Consider the following 17,589-nt stretch of genomic DNA (forward strand, 5'->3'; position numbering starts at 1 on the left):
ATGTAGCATCCTCAGGATTTCTTCTCAAATTTGGTGAATGCTTGTTAATCTGCTTTTGCAATCATGGCAAGAAGTAGCCAGTTGGATGAGAAATTTTTATGATGCAAAAGAAGATCTCTCAGGCCTGGGGCACTACATAGCAATGAAGATTTTCATTGGTTATCCCAGTGCCCAGGGAGTCTACTTGTGGTGAGGTCTTAAAAGTAAAGCTGGGAGGCTTTGACACTGAGTGTTGCCCTATGTTTTTCCATAGTGTGCTTTAAGGGTGGAGAGAGCAAAAATTGCAAAGTACCTGGTTTCTGCGTATCTGTGACAAATGAAAAAGTAGCGCACAGAGGTCTAAAATGCAACTGATTGAAAAAATAAATGGTTTGAGGTTTGGTAATGGAACAAATTGTTGGAATCTTTGAGATGAAGTACATAGAGATGCTCATTTTTTATGTCACTTGGCATTAGTTTAACATAGGACAGGCTAGATGCTCCGTGCTTTTTACATGGGACTGGGACTTTAATGCTTTTAGCCTCCTTCTCCTACCAGAGAAAAGCCTGCATCAGCCACTGGCACTGACTGAAGCCTTGGGCTGTGGACCGGACATCCCCAGCTTAACATCGAGGAACCTGAACAAAATCAAGTGAAGCTTTTGCATCTTGTTATTCATAGTTTCTCATCCCATTATGAATTGGGATAATTTAATTTAAAAAGGCAGCTGGTAAAACCAAGAACATACTGAACTTGGCATCAGTCCTCTTGTGCAAGTCTGGGACTCGTAAAAGACTTGGACACGGGATGAAGCACCTTCGGCGAGAGCCCCTGGCTGCTACCCAGGACAGCTGCAGGGACGCTGCAGCCTTTTCTGCCAAAGAGAGTGTTGCAACATGCAGCCACTCCTGAGCACAGAGGGGCTTTCCTGCTAGCAGCTTTCTTCTGTGGAAAAATGTACTCCCAAAAGCAAAGACTGAGCCTGGGATCAGCCTGGGGGGTCAGATAACATCTTTCAAAATGCTACTCTGCAGCCCAGAGACTGGATAACTTTTGGGTTTTGTTCCCCAAAGTCGTGTGTGTGACCAGAAGCAAATGGGCACCTGGGGAAAGAGCAAACCTCTCTTAGTTCATCCTTCGGTGTTAAAGGAAATCCTACTTCCAGATTGAGCACAGAGCTTTCCAGAGTGTTTCCACGAGATCTTTCTGCCTCTTGCCAAAGTGTTTGCATGCCTCTTCTTGTGGAGGGGTACAAGGAAAGATGGAGAAATCCTTGTGAAAGGCGGGGATTTTGGGCTCTTGGCAGGCCTGTAAGCAAGGAGGTTTCTGACATTCCAGTTGTACCTTTGGAAAGTTTGTTGTCAGGTTATGTAGGAGGAGCTCTGCTTATGAGGGAATAACTTGCTGCTCTCAATTTATAGAAATATACAGTGGGTCTGTACCGTGGTACATGGTGGTACATGGGTACCTGGGTGGTGGATTCTATGACCAGTAAGTTTCTTTAAAGTCTGAAATTAAAGTGTAACTTTTATTTTTCTACTTAAACTGTGCAATTTGGCTGTTTGCAGTACTCTAGAGAGGCAGTGAAATTACTGTTGGCTTTCCCACAATAAATCTTTGACCTTGCCCACCATTTAAGCATTAGCAGTTTCCCTGTGCTGTGTATGGGGGTGGAGAGAAAAGCTGTGGAGTTACATGCATATGCTGACACACAGCACATATTTGTTAGTAGCTCTAGCAAGCACTTGGCCTGTGGTCTCAAGGCAGTGTTTGGGGGTTTCTTTCCTCCTCCGCACAATGCTGGATGTAAAACAGTTATGCTGTGAAATGATATTGTACAAATTTGGGCAAAACTGCTACTCCATGCAATTCGCATCATATTCAGCACTCCCTCAAGTTCCCTGGGGGAGACCTGTAACATTTGTTGGTGTATGTTTGTGCAACCTCCTGTGCCCAGCCCAAGGGGCTCTTGTGGTACTTGGCTTCTTCCTTCAAGCCCTCGGTGTTCACGCACTGATCCGTCATCTGGCAGCGGATGCAGAAGTTGAAACTTCATCTGTGCATGGTGCTGATCATGGAGATGTAGCGTGAAATGGAGTTTTCCCCGTGTTATGTTTCCATGAGTTTCAGACTTCAGCAGCTTGTGAGCTTTATGTGAGCTGATGGATGCAAAAGGAGTGCTGAGCGCTGTAGGCACAGGGCAGGGAGAGGAGCAGAGGGGATGGTTTCAGGGCTGCACACATCTGTTACCTTCATGCCGTGCTCACAACAGAGCAGCGGGGGCTTTTTGACACTTTGGATTTCTTTCAGTTCAGTTGCTCAATCCCAGATTTTGTTTTGTACATTACTGTAGTTCCACATTTCAATTCAAATTATTCACTCTCCGTGCCAAAAGTAGGAAGTTTGAGGAAAATACTGAGTAGATTCAGGAAAGATGAGCAAATAGTTGTGTTGGGGGTGATTAGCTCTAAGTTACACTCAAAAGTTACACACAAAAGTTACACTTTGTGTGGCACATCACAACCAAGTGTGAAAATAACCAGCATGAGTCGTATCCGTGGCAGATCTCAAACCTCTCCCTTTGAGAATAAACCAGACAAAAGGGCATCTGTGCACTTCTGATGGCTGAAAGATCTTATGATCTTTAGAGAGAGAGTGTCTAAAACAGAGTAAGACTATACATTGTATTACAAGTCCAGAGAACTATTGCTAGTTACTGGGTTTTGCTAGGTTAACATTTCATCTGGGATGGAAAATATGAGGCTCTCCTTAGCCTGCACGTTCTGCAATAACATTTTATCAGCAGGCAAAGTCTCATTAAATACACCCCATCGGCTGTGCTCGCACTGCCAATTTTTGAGTGGAAACATTGTATTAACTTGGCTGTTCCCTGCAGGATATTACTCTTGGAAAATTTTAACAAAGTGAACAATCCCCAAATCATCATTTTTCATTTATAGCAGACCATAATTTACAGTACAGTATGGATCTATGCCTGCCTGGAGAATTCCCTGTCTACCGTGGCAGGGAAGAGTGTGCATTTCTGTATCTGCCCAAGAAAGCATTTGTCTTACATGCACACAGTGGTTTGGATACACATGGCCTCTGTGTTTCACTGTGTGTTACATGTAATGACTCATAATCAACTCTCTACATTCAGGCTGCACATCTGTTTTAGGACCACTGTTTATCTCCTGCATGAGAATGACATGCGCTTCCCAGGGCCAAAAGTAAAGGACATGGTTTTGCCCCTTGCTTCATCAGATCCCAGCCTGCTATAACCAACTTGATGTGAGGACTTTACAAGATAAAGGAAAATAATTACTTCAAATACTAAATAAAAATCCAGTGCCAGTGTTTTTAAAGAGGATTTGCAGGGACTCAACAGAGATGACTAAGCAACCCACCTCCTTGCACTCTAGAAGTTCATTGCTTGTAGCATCTATGATTGCTTACTTAACTGGATAAAGCCAATGCAGTGATTTCATTTAAATTCTGGAAGCTTCAAGTAAGCAATACCCTGAGTGTCAGTAAAAAGAGTAGAAAATTTTGCTGTTGCAGGAAAAGAAGAGATTCCCCCTGTAAAATTTTCTTTGTCAAGATTAAAGCAGTTCACTGTGTGCCCATAGCTTCTGAATAGTTGTTCTATTTTGTTTGTGTAACAATTTGTATCAGCAAATGAAAACAGTTCAAGCTATTCACTTTGGCAGTTTCTTTTTGACAAATGCAAATACTAAATTGTAACATGCTGGAAAAGTCCTAAATCCTGGGGGCAAACTAATCCCTGGTGTCCACAGAGGTGTGGTCGGCGCTGCATTTCTGTATGTATTTACTTACATGTATCCATGGATATATATATCTATTCTTATTTTCACACATCTGCTGTGTAGAAACCCTGATTCTTTAAAAACATTATCAACAGGCTTTTTATCAGGCAGCCTTAGTCTGACTTAGAATCAGATATTTCCTGACGAGTGAAGCTATTCCACCACCAGTACTTCTGAGACTGTCAGCTTTAGATATACAGTCTGTGGATATTATTGTATGTTAGGAAATAAAATTAAATAAAATTTACTCAGGGAAATATAGTGCTTTTCCTGTCCAAAACATTTTTTCCCTTTATTTCTGAAGCATTTTGCAGAATCTGGATGGGAAAGTATGCTTCCCTTGATACCATTAGAGCTGAGGAGAAGGCTGTAGATATGGTTTGTACTACTGTCTGTCATTCCCATCAACTCCAGTATGGCTTCTCTCTTTCATACTCAGTCTAACCTGACTTAATATTCTACTTCAAAAGAGGGCAATTAAACAAAAGGTCTGTGCTTTGTGCCAGCATCTTTGAAGCCAACCATGAGACTCCATTCCCAGAGGATGAAAGATAATTTCCAAGGAGGCCTAAAATTTCTAGAGCATAAACAAAGTAAGTGGATGGTTTCACTAAGTGGCTCTATTTATTAATAATTGCATTAACTGCCTCGTATGGGTCCACACGGTGTTGATTTTTGCATTATTATTCTGGTAACCAGCTCAGTCTTTTCAACATCATGGAGGTGTAGTGAGTGATGGCTGGTGTTTCTGACTGGGGAACAGGATGAAAGTGAAGGTGAAGAATTTCCTTTTTCCATTTGCTTTTGTGGGGTTTTTTTTGCTTTGTTTTGTTTTGTTTTTTAAAAGAGGGCAGCAGCAATAGTTAAATCTGCCCTGCACCCTTGTAGGTGATGAAATTAAATGGAATGATGGGAATGATGTTTAGGGGAAACTGGGAAGTCGCGTTATTTTTGTTCCTGTCCTGTGATTGTTCTCTCAGAGTGAAAGGACGTCTTTCATGATTTTCTCTTTAATTTTTTTTTTAAACATTAAAATACATTCACCAAGACTAGGTTCTCCTTTCCAAATTTTTTATTAAGAGTCAGCATATTCGAAGCCTTTGTGGGTGGGCTCATAAAAACTTGATCTTTCTTCATGTTCTTTGCATAATGAAGAAGAAAAAGTAAAAGCACCTCTGGGGGATCCTGGTAATTGAAACCTAATTCACAGGTATTTAAGCATATTAATGTCTTAAAAGACAAGGCCAGAAGATTATGGGAACATCCAAGTACTTTGTACATATTTGTGTGAGGGGAAAAAAATTCACAGCCTTTACTCTTTTTTTTTTTTTAATTCAGTTGTATTATTTTTTTCTTGAAAACGTAATGAGAACTGCTAGATTAAATAAGTAGGAACAGCATGTAAAATGTTGATTTGCAGCCCTACCACTCACTGAGGGGAAAGCAGATGCTTCCTGTGCAGTTGCATCTCTGTTGAAATTCACTTAGAACTCCATGGAGTTGAGGAAAAGAGATGCTTTTCTGTACCTCCCAGGTGGAAGCACAATGAGTTGGAAGGCCCATGCCAGAGTTCACTCACTTAAGCTCATGGGCAGTTCACAATTACACTCTCCAAAGTTGTTCCTGCCTCTTAAAGATATGTGGGACTACTAACAAGATAAGGTTTGTAGCGACCCTAGTGCAACCTGTTAGCCTGATTTGATCCTGCTGTGCAAACAGAGTGGAGAACTGAAGGAGGAGTCACTAATGTGAGAGCAGATCTTACTGCTTTTCAGCTGAAAGGTATGCTTACTTTTCATTGTCCAAAAGAGAAGGTATGTTGCCTCATTAGGGACTGAGTTCAAACTGTTGGTCTTGGCTGTAATAAAATGTTTAAAAAAAGTTTGATAATTAATAAATAATGAGAGAGAAGGATTGTTTCCCTGAGGCCTATTTGAGAATGTTGATTAATCAGCGTTCAAACTTGCAGTGATACAAACATGCAGTGATATAAACCCCCCCATCCCACTCCCAATAGCTGTTTAAAACCAGAAGCTATTCTAAAGATAGTAGAACATTTAGAGCTGAACTGAGATTGGGCAGGGGATGTTGTAGAGAGCCTGTTTATATATAAATTTCTGTGGAGTGGCAGCATGGAGGAACTTCTTGATCCTGTTGTCTTATGACTCACATTTGCAGCCTTTTTTTATGGTAGAAAAGTAATTTGATAATCCCACTGATGCATGGAACTGTGTTTGCTAGTGGTTTGGAAAGCATGTAGGATTCCATGCATCCCATGAGTATAGGATTTAAAGTGCTTCACTTCTTCCAGGAGAGAGGCAGAAGATACAACTGGAGAGCTACAGGACCGTGGCAAATGTTTTTGGCTGCTTGACCTTTATAGGTCTTCTCTCCAAGCCTTGTAAAAGGGAAAATTGCTCTGATTTTGAAGTTGTTAGCCATTCCTCACTGTCCCACTGAGTTCCTGGGACTCTCCTGATCTTCTATGTGGAAGCTGGGTGCTTGCCAGCTGCTCAGGCTGGTGTGAGTCATTCCCACAGGACTCTTGCTGAAGCATCAGATATGTCAAGGCTGTCCTAACCTGTTATTGGGAAGTCTCCAAGTTCTTATAGATAACATGGTTGAATTCCATGCATTTGTCTTTGGGGAGAGATTTCTGAGTCCCTTCCCACATTTCACATTAGTGCTTGCCTGCATACAGTTAAATGCCAATGGTCAACCCTGCAGTCCATGGAATCCTTTCCATGGGAGACACTCAGAGGTGCGTGTTCTGCTTGTGTTGTCTCATCCCTCATTATTTGGGAGAGCAAGGTGTTTTGGAGAGGAGGATCTCTTTGATGTTTGGATTTTAAAATTCTGTTGCATGGACAGTTGGTGTGGAAAAGGAGTTCTGTCAGACATATCTCATAGTAGCACTGCTTCTCTATCTGGGAGTTATCTTTGGATTTTTAGAATGTCTGCCCTGGGGTCACAGACTCCCTCTAAGGCTGCTTGTGAAGAAAATTGCTGTAGCCTATCTTTTTTGAATGGGAGAAATTAAGTCAAGACCTAGACTTTAAGTTGCCTGGGATAGTTACTGGTTTTTCCTACTTTTCTCAGGAAAACCTGCATGTTGTGGTGGAAGCATCTGTACTTTTGTGCTGAGCTGGCAGGTCTGATGGGTACCTTGCTACCTGGCAAGATCGTTATATGTAATTAGGACCTAGAGTGTTACTGAGAGGAATGCTGATTCCTCTTTTGTACAGGTAATTTATCGTGTTTTGTATTTCAGCTGGTTTTTTTTTTTTTTTTCAGGTGTGTTGTTCATTCATGTCACCCTGTTTCTATGATTTAGTCCCTTCCAGCTGATAGTGTGCTCTGTTTGCATTACCAAGCAAGCATGAACTTTCTGTAGATCAAACCTTTGGCTTAGACATAGGGTGTTTTCTTGAATCTGTAGGCTTTGTAGTCTGAACTAAAAGCCAGAAAACAAAAAAGGTTTCATACTTTGTGGTGGAGAAGCATTTTACTGGAGACATTTCAGCCCAGCTGGTCATTACTCATCCAAATTCAGTGGTTGCACTTAGCCCATGTGGGAGGGACAATCTGTCAGACAGGAAGTACAAATAAGGGATATTGCTTGGGAAAGAAATTTAGATTATTTTCACTGTGAAACTGTATGTGTGTGCTGTGGTTCTGATATCAATAGAAAATGCAACTTTGACCTTTCACTATAGGGGAATTTATTAACGGTTTCTGTACTCAGTTTCTGCAACAGATTCTGTTTCTGAAATCTGCTCCTTTTGCACATAGACACCTAACATCCATTCTACTTTACCTGCACATTGGTAAAACTTTGAGATGTTAAACTCATCTCAGATTTGTTTAACATACATGTTTTCTTGAAGCATTTAAAATAAATTAGTATATTTTCAAGTCTCCTAAGAGATGGAAGAAGAGATGGAAGTTTGCGGACAAAATTTTGAGGACACTTTGAACAAACCCTTTTTACATCCATGATGTACCAAGAAAAATACTACAGTGAGAAATGATGGATTAATTAAAGCTAAAATGGAAAAACTTGTATATTAGAAAAAAAGAAAGAGAGTAAAAGGTATGATGAAAATGTGGAGCAGATGCTTCTTTTAGTCCTAAGGAAGAGCTTAGTCTGATTAATGTAGATGGCTGGAGAGACTTTTCATCAGAGCTGTGCATGCCAGGCCATGTCTGAGCAGGAATATTTTCTCTCAGTTAATAAACATTTGCTCTTTGCCCGGGGTGCTAAACAACCGTGTTGTTCTGTTCCGCCATGTGGAACACCTCTGTGAGCTGTACAAAGGAGACAAAAAAACTCCAGCTTGGCTGAGTAGAGCTCCTTGTGTTTATACTGAAAGCTGGAACATGTTCACCCTCCTCTGCCTTGAACTTCTTGATTGGTGTAACTACACCCTGCTCTCTCTGAAGAGCTTCAAGCTGAGATGGTTTTCTGCAGCAGCAGCCCTCACCAGCAAGGTTTCAGTCCTGGGATCACCTGTAGGTACAGCAGAGGTGGATGATCTGGTGGCAGAAGGACAAAGTGGTCAGAGTAAAGGGCAACATCCACAGTCTCCATGGAGAAGAGTTTCTCTCCAGAAGGAGCCCCTGGGCTCTCCTACCCCTGTATTTATACTACATGTGGTTGCATCCTGCATGAACTGTCCTCAATGGAAGAGGTGTAAACGAAGGGCTGAATGTAAACTGATGGGTCAGAGTGACTTCATATGTGGCCAGATCCACTTTGAAAAGTCAAAATGGGTTAGGAAAGCGGAAAGCTGTCTGTTTAATGGTGAGCGCATACTTCTGAAGAGTACAATATGTGGGTGGTGGTGTAATAGAAGAACAGTGTATGTGTCTGTGTGTGAAGTTTTGCATTAAAAAAGCCTCACTGATTAAAACTTACATTCTCTTGTAAGCACTTGGGAAGGCTTCTGTTATTTTGAACATGGTCCTAAGACAGCTGAAACTATATAATCAGATTGTTTTTTAGCAGCTCAGTGTTTTCACAAGGTATTTTTGACTGGAAATAAAAGAGAAGAGTGCTACAGGCCCATTATCAATGCAACAACGTGTCCCCCCAGCATACTTGTATCTTGCATGCTTTTTATATGCAACAGGCACTTTAATATCTGTTTTGGACTTGAGTGCCTTTGTTTTCAAAGGATACAAATTGATTTGATCCTCATTTTTCATTTAGGAGAAAGGCTTGAAAAATCACACAAAAGAAAGGTGGTAAAGTTAATATATGTTAATAAAGTTTATAAAGTTTATATATGGCATGGATATAACATGGAGAGCTATTAATATGCTTCTAAAATCAGTGAATTACGTCCACTTAAAGTAAATTGAATTGTATCTTCTGGTCTATCCTCTGAATAGCAGAGGTTTAGCATTACTTTGTTGCAGTGATTCATATTCTAAAGATCAGATAACACCAGATATCACTGAATAGATAAAAACAGTTCACTTCAGAGTTCAACTCCCATACTGTATTGTGACTACTGAGAGCTCCCCAACTTTTGTAAGAATGAATAGCATCCTTTATCTAGTTATTTTTCATGCAAATGACAATATTAATAGCAATGTAGTCTACATTAAGAAACAGGGTCTGATTTCACTTCTAATTGTAGGACAGGAGTTATTCAAGAAAATGTAAGAATGAGGCAGTACAGGTTGGATTTTCATCACGCTCGAAAGGCCCTATTTTTCATCCCTGGCGAAGCTATCAAGCCCCAAATCAGAATCAATGTCCATTGGCGGATGTTAAATGCCTGGATGGCTCTCTGCCTTTCTTTTGCAGAGTTTAACAAGGACCATAAGGCCTTTAGAGCGGTATTGCCCTTCCCCACCTCATCAGGAACAGCTATATTGTGATTCACAGCTCGGATAAGAGTCCCAATACTTCCCAGAAGGGTTGGAGAACTGCATTCCCCAGCCCACAGCCAGTTCTTGACCTCTCCAGGAGACTGAGTGACTCAGGAATCAGGTAGATGGCTTGGTGCTTTTTCGCTTTAGTTATTCACAGTGCATCTGGAAGCATTTGGAAGTGTTTTCCTGGTTGTGCCCCAAGCCCTCTGGAGCACTGTGCCTGCAGAAAGCTCTTTCAGCCACCGGATGTAAAACAGTTTTGCAGTGGGAGGAAGATTCCTTCTCCCTCCCACCCTCAGCTCTCCCTTAGGAAGTTCGCTTTGGAAATTGTGTTATTGTGTTTGGCCAAGAAAACCGCACTTACTTAAAAAAAAAAAAAATCCTGAAAATGAGCTTTACTGAAATTTTGTTGATATCTGATACTTCTTTTATTTAATGTTTCAATTTTATTTAACCTTCATCAGGCTTTCTTCTTCTGAAACAAGATTGTGATTTAAACTTTTGCCTTCGCTGCATCCTTGGAGTTAAACATCACTCCAGTCATTGCCATCGGTTGAATGTTCAGCCATTAGGCAGAACTTAAGTTAATTGCTGTACTGATTAAACAGCAGTTGTCACCACTCCCCCAGGTGAGTTGCCTGGGAGATACTCTTGTACTGCAGCAATAAAACTGTTTCAGAGAAAGTGAAGGTAAATTGGTATGCACAGATATAATTAAATATAGTTACAATGGAATCTGAAGCAGGACAACACTTGAATTTGTAAATTTACCAGAGAGAGTTTTTTCATTGTGTAGTATTTTTCAGTATTTTCCCAAATATGCATTCATTTTATTTCTACAAATCGGTTTTGTAAAGAGGATGTTTTCTTGTTTGTTTATTTAAAAGGAGATGAAATGGAACACATAGCTGAATGCTCTGAAGTGCAAATATTTGAATTGAGCAAACCCAGAAAGTGTTTGTTTGCAGTTACACACATTCCTGAGCTAAAAATTCTGGCCCATGTTTCATAAATGCCCCTTGGATCTCTCAGGATAAAAGGTTCTAGGTAAATAGTATTTCTGTAATTGCTCTGCAGCAAAGCAAAAGTCGTTATTTTCTAATCCTAGACAAGGGAATGTACTTAGAAAAGCTCCAAACAATCCCTCCTAAATTTCTTTTCTTCTTTGTTCTGTCGTTATGACTAGAGGAAGAAAAACTGCAGAATGTTTTTTTAAGACAGTATTTGGAAACTGTATACATTTATAGGGTTCTGCGTTTCTGAAACAGAACGTTGTCAGAGGCTTTTGAGGCTGAAAGAGGCTCAGGTGACAGGCTCTGAAGTGGAAGAGCAGAGGATGTGAATCCTAGAATTTCATTAACAAGTCTGTTCCCTTGATCTTCTTCCTTTGAAATTGCCTGCTGTGCTGTGGGATCCAAATTCTGCAGAGTACCTCTGTGAATAGGAATGTAGCATCTCTTTAGAGTTCCCAGGTTGTCCAAGGCAATCCCAGTGCTCTTACAGTTAGCAAAGGGGCATTCTTCAAACATTTACACACTGCCTTTGATTTAAGCATGCAAGGAATCTCACTGCAACTGAGTTGGAGCCTAAATGTTTGCAGGACATTTAACCACTGGAAGCATGGCCCTGTGTCACTAATGAGTTTCTTCCTGCCAAAGGGGCTGAGACATGGGCCCATGCATTCCCTTTTCAAAGCATCCACCAATGCCTTTAGCATTCCTATGTTTGCTTTTTCATTAATACTACATAAATATCACGTACTGCCACAGTGCTTTGTATCCTTTGTCCGGTTTGATGACTGTGTCAAGTTTTACTTAGAATTTTTAAAAACCCTTGAACTCCTTACCACAGTGTTTACATGCGTTCAGAGAGCAAGCAGGGGAAATCTGTAGATGAAATATCTATCAGGTACCTTTAATTGGAACTGCATCTCCTTGTTTCAGAATTTATTTCAGTGGTAGGTTGATGGAGTGATAAAAATATCACGGAAGGCATTTTTAGTACTTCCCTACTGTCCTGGCTGCTTTCCTTTGCTGTTGATACACTGGAGCAGGGACAAGGTAGAGACATTTACTGTTCAGATGAACAGAAGTCTTTTGCATTCCTGAGACATGCTGAGCTTGATTTTCTTGAATTCTGTACAGGTTAAAATTAGGATTGAAATTATATGGGTTTTGAAGGAGAATGGAAACACATGTATCCTTGGACATGAAGTCAGTACTGGAGAAATTTGGCTGAGTAGTTACCAACCTAGTTTAAGCACAGCAGTTTATTCAAACACAGGCAGTTTCCTTCTCTTAAGTGGTATACAACAGGGCGACTTGACAGCAGGAAATGGATGATCAAAACGAAGATTGTGAGGAATGGTAAAACTTGATGTCAAACTTCAGAGAATTTCCTTTCACTCTCTAGCAATTTCCAAGAAAAGAACTTTGGATGGTTGTCCATCCCAGACCATTGTCCAATACAACAATCCTTAACGTTTTAAACAAGATTTTGGATTTTAAAAAGGAAGCTGAGTCCAAACATGTGAATTCTCTTATGAAGTTGTTCCATCACCAATCTGGTATCTGTATGGTTAATAGGATTGTGCTTTTCTTATTCTGCTGACCTGTGGAGCCTTTGAAACAATTTCTTCATTTTAAGATGTTTAACCAGTACACTGCCAAGTGGACTAGAGGCTATTGATCTGCAGTTCTTCAGCTGGTTGAATGTGATTCCTGCTGATTTGCTGGTGCTGGCTAGTGCAGTCTTCTGACCCCTAGATGCTTCCATAGCTGCCATAAATGATTTTGTAAAGCAGCTCCTGCAAGTTATTGTTATTCCCTGGAACCAGTTTAAGTTTTCCTCTTGGCAGTCATATTCAGATAGGCAGAAAACACTGCAGTTGTTTCTATGCTCTTTACCTTTTAGCACTGGTTAGAGGTCCAGGAAACCGTTTTTAAGATGATCATGATGCCTCTTTAAGCTAAAGCCTCTTGGATAAAAATCTCCACTTTCCATCCACTAAAAAGAATATCTCCAGGAGGGCTCTTGTGCTGCTTGTTCACATTACATCTCTCTGCTAATTTTTGAATGAGCATTAGTCACTCAGAGGAGCTGAGCAAATTGCCACTGTCTAGTTTGCAGAATTCACTTAATGCATTGAAAAACCAGAAGTGCTGATTCAGACAGAATGTCCTGTTTGACATCTAGGAACTTACCTGAGTTGGAAGGACACCCTGCATTTTGTCTGTACAGATTTGGCAAACCACAGATCCATTCGGTTAATGGTGATAATAGCTAAAGATGCAGTTTCTGTGGATTTTAGCAGCACCAAAGCATCTGTGCTAAAGCTGTATTCACTGAAAACTGAGTTTTAGTCATAAAATTAGCTTCCCTTTCAGTAAGATAGAAATGGAGCATGTAATGGAAACATTATCTGATTATATGCTAACACTGTCCTGCCTGTAAATTCTTAAAGAGCAATTAAAAGTGCGAAATACGCCTGTTTCTTAAGGCTTTTCTGGAGAGGCTTTGAATAACTTCATATCACACTGATTTGAAAAAAACATGGGTGTGACTTTTGGGATCAGGCCATTGTAAATTGGCCATCTCGGGTATATTAATGACTATTTACTTTAAAGAAAAAAGACATCTGTGACATAGCAACTCTTTTTCTTAGAGCATTTTATAAAGATGTGACTAATATGGCTCCAGAAGCCAGTGAAAAGCCTAAAGTGAAACTTGAAGATCCATTTTGTTTCTCACATGAATGTTATGCAGGTTTTTTATGCCTCTGCTTCATGTCTATTCCAAAAGCTTCCTTTTTTCCTTTAAGAAGTCAAAGCACAAAAACGCCTTGCCTATTCTATTGTCATGGCATTTATATGTAACTGATGAGATGTTTGTGTGTACATGATAGTAAAATCTGATCTGCTGGACAAGGTGTGAAGTGCAGTGGTGTGTTTTGCCTGTTAAGATATGTACAGTAATTTCACGACTATAAGGCGCACCGGACTATAAGGTGCACCCCCCCAGAGTTAGCAAAATTCGCAACTTTGTAGATCAGATAATACGCACTAGACTATAAGGCGCACTTTTTTTTTGCAGCGAGGCTCCGCCCCCAGCTCACCCCATAAGGGTTGCTGGCCAAGGCCCCGCCTCAACCTGGCAGCCGTTGGCCCCCGGGCCCACCTCCACCCGGCAGGGGCGGTGCTGCAAGGCACTGGGCCCCCCTGGACCCGGCAGCCACGGGCCCCCGGGACTGCCTGGACCCGGGAAGGCGGGTGCTGCGGGCCCCCTGGCCCGCCTTCATCTGGCAGCCATGGGCTCCCAGGACTGCCTGGACCCGGGAAGGGAGGTGCCGCAGGCCCCCTGGGCGGCATTCACCCGGCAGCCATGGGCTCCCGGGACTGCCTGGACCCGAGAGGGGCGGTGCTGCGGGCCTCCTGGCTCGCCTCCACCTGGCAGGGGTGGTGCCACGGACCTCCGGACCCGCCCCCAGCCGACTGCCGTGGGACTTCCGGCTCCCCCCATGGCTCACAGCTCACACTTCCAGTTTGGCAAATTTCGCAACTTTGTACATCAGATAAGGCGCACCAGACTATAAGGCGTACTTCCGGGTACGAGGGAAAATTTTAGTCAAAAGGGTGCACCTCATAGTCGTGAAATTACTGTACTTATGGGCACTCAAAAGCCAGAGCAAGGAGCTCTGGGGTGTGTCTGGAGGCATGATGCTCCTTGATAAGAGGTGGAAGGCAATCGAATTCAGCCATCAGTGACTGAAAAGACTTTTTTGTAGAATTGCAGAAGAATGCTATCAATGACTTGTGCAATCCAAAGACATGATGTCAAGACAGCTGCTAGGTTTTTGTTATTGTTCTGTATCCCAATTCCCATCTCCAGTAAGTGCCAGTTATGTTTGGTCACTGGAAGTGTTCCTGTACATACATGAACTCCATGTGACAAAAATTACTCTTCTCAGAGGTCATAGATGATTCCTTTGCTTTGGGGCAAGAGGCTTGCCTGACATGCCCTCTAGTCTCCTCCAAAATGCCAAATGTCAAATAAACACCCCTTAGAGAATGCCTCACTGTTTTGCCAGAGTTTTGGGGCTGTGGGATTTCCATGGTTACCCTTGTCTCCCTAGGGTCTGTGGAGGTAAGTCCTTGTTTCTCTAGAATGCATTCCAATAAACTGTCTAAAAAGGACAGTGGTCTGTGGTTATCAAGAGCTTTAAGTTCATGCTGTGGCTGATCAGTTAATTACAAGGACACCAACTCTTGAACTTGCTCTAGACATTTCAACATTGTTATCTGCAAAGTTCATCAAGAGCAAAATAATTAGTGTTGAGTGAATAAAGATTACAGTAATTTCACGACCATAAGGCGCACCGGACTATAAGGCGCACCCCCCAGGAGTCAGCAAAATTCGCAACTTTGTAGATCAGATAAGGTGCACCGGACTATAAGGCGCACTTTTTTTTTGCCAAGAAGATCCGTGCCGCGCGCAACAAAGTAACGAATTAGTAATGGAATCCCGCCATGGTGGAGTTTACTGGCATGTGCTTAGATTGGAAACATTTTAACAGACTGGTGTAGCCTTTAAACGCAGTCCCAAGCGCCCTCCCCGTGCGCAGGGCCCGACACTCCCGCCCGCCCCTGGCTGGCGAGGCGGAGCTTGGGGCGGCAGTGGCTCGCGACTGCCGCAGTTCAGGGCGACCACGGCTCACATTTCGGGGTTGCTGCGGTTCAGGGCGGCTCAGGACCGTCCGTGGCTCGGGGTGGCACGGCACTGCCCGCTCCCTCTCTCCTTATGTGGCTGCTGCTGGCCGGGGACTGGGCATTGCCGCCCAGCCCGCACGGCGACTGCTGGCTGGGGGCTGCCCGCTCCCGATCCCCCTCGCAGCTCAGCGCTCCCGTGGCGCCACCCCACCTTGTGGTTTGGCTCACGGCTCGTGCTTTTTTTTTGCATCGAGGAGCTGCGCTGCATGCAACAAAGTAAAAAATTACTGGCAGGGGCTCAGTTTGCAAACATTTTTCACAGATTGGTGTAGCCTTTAAACGCAGCCCCAGGTGCCCTCCCAGTGCTGCGTGTCCCGGCACTCTGGCCCACCCCTGGCTGGTGGGGCTCCTGACTCCCACTGCGCAACCGCGGGTCCTGGCTTCCCCTGCCCAGTGGCTGCAGCTGCCGCGGGCCCAGGCACTCCCACCTGGCGCTGGTTGGCACAGCTCGACTTCTTCTTCCTCCTGCGCCCGGGCCGGGACTGGCGCCGGACAGCTTCTTGTTCCACCCAGCGCCAGCCGCCTTCGCATTCTGCCCGGCGTCCCGTTCTGCTTGTGCCCGGTGCTGCCCGGCTTCTGGTCCCTCCCCTGCCCGGCACTGCCTGGCTTCTGGTTCCGCCCTCGCCCGGGCTTCTCGTCCCTCCCCCGCCCGGCACTGCCCGGCTTCTCGTCCCTCCCCCGCCCGGCACTGCCCGGCTTCTGGTTCCTCCCCTGCCCGGCACCACCGGGCTTCTTGTCCCTCCCCTGCCCGGCACTGCCCGGCTTCTAGTTCCGCCCTCACCCGGGCTTCTCATCCCTCCCCTGCCCGGCACTGCCCGGTTTCTGGTCCCTCCCCCGCCCGGCACTGCCCGGCTTCTGGTTCCGCCCTCGCCCGGGCTTCTCGTCCCTCCCCTGCCCGGCGCGGCCCGGCCTCTCATTCCTCCCGCAGCTGCAGCGGCCGCGCCGCCGCCAATTTCCCCCGGCCACAGGGTCCGCACTACCGCCACTCTCCCCCAGTCGCCTGAGTCACGCCACCGCTGCCCCGATGCCGCCGCCGGGCGGGCTCTGCTCAGCTTGGGGCTGTTGCGGGCTCGCACTTCTCGTTCCCCCCGCAACCGGGCCGGGGCCGCCCGGCTTCTCGTTTCCCCGGGCCGGGGCCAGCGCTACCCGGCTTCTCATTCCCCCCGCGCCCGGGGTGGCGCCGCCCGGCTTCTTGTTCTGCCCGGGTCGGGGCTGGTACCCTCTCTGCGTGGCTCCTGCTGGCTGCGGCCGCCCGCTCCCGCCCCCCCTCGCGACTCGGCGCTCCCGCGGCACCGCCCCCTCATTGTGGCTCACACTTCCAGTTTGGAAAATTTCACAACTTTGTAGATCAGATAAGGCGCACCGGACTATAAGGCGCACTTCCGGGTTCGGGGAAAAATTTTAGTCAAAAGGGTGCGCCTTATAGTCGTGAAATTACTGTAATTTATTTCTGCAGGAATATGTGTGAGGCATTGGTATCCTCTAGTTGCAAAGCTCTCCTTCCTTAAGACAAACATGAGGTTGGTTTTTCACTGCTGTGTCCCCAAATCAGTAAATCTGTTTCATGGGTCCACCTCAGAAATTTATCAGAATGAGAAAATTGTCTACCTGAGTTGGAAATACTCTCCTGATGGTAACAAGTATGAAAGAAAGGTGGCATTCACTCATAAATAAGAGGTTTCTAGACCAGAGCAGCAGAGGAATGCAGGTCAAGAACAGGGTGTCATCCTGTTGTGACATCATATTGTGGTGGCTCGATGCTTAACAATAGGTGCTTGGGCATGGAGCAGTGGAGCAGTGGTTGGTGATACAGAAAGAACAGTCTCAAGTAGTCTTACATAATGTTAAGATGTCATCAGTGGCAACCCTGCTTGTTTTTGACTTGTGTTTCAGTCCTGAGCTGGGTTAAATGATCTTTGCTGTCAGTAGGGATAGTGATTATCATGTTTGATCTTACTCCAAAAACTGCAAAAGTAAGCCTTTTCCCTCAATGTCTCTTTTGTCTATGATGGCTTATTTTGATCACTATTTGACTTTCTGGGAAGCAAGTTTTCTACAGAATCAGAAAATATTCAGAGTTGGAAGCAGCCATAAGGTTCGTGAAGTTCAACTCTTCAGGGAATGGTCCATACAG

General features: G+C 44.2%; 1 protein-coding gene across 2 annotated transcripts in view; it reads left to right on the plus strand.

The window, feature by feature from the left end:
• EGFR (epidermal growth factor receptor) overlaps window positions 1-17,589 on the plus strand; it is a 166,131-nt gene that overhangs the window by 20,973 nt on the left and 127,569 nt on the right. The gene's annotated exons all lie outside the window — the stretch shown is intronic.

Source organism: Catharus ustulatus, chromosome 1, assembly GCF_009819885.2.
Source record: "Catharus ustulatus isolate bCatUst1 chromosome 1, bCatUst1.pri.v2, whole genome shotgun sequence".
In the NCBI taxonomy this organism is placed as follows: Eukaryota; Metazoa; Chordata; class Aves; order Passeriformes; family Turdidae; genus Catharus; species Catharus ustulatus.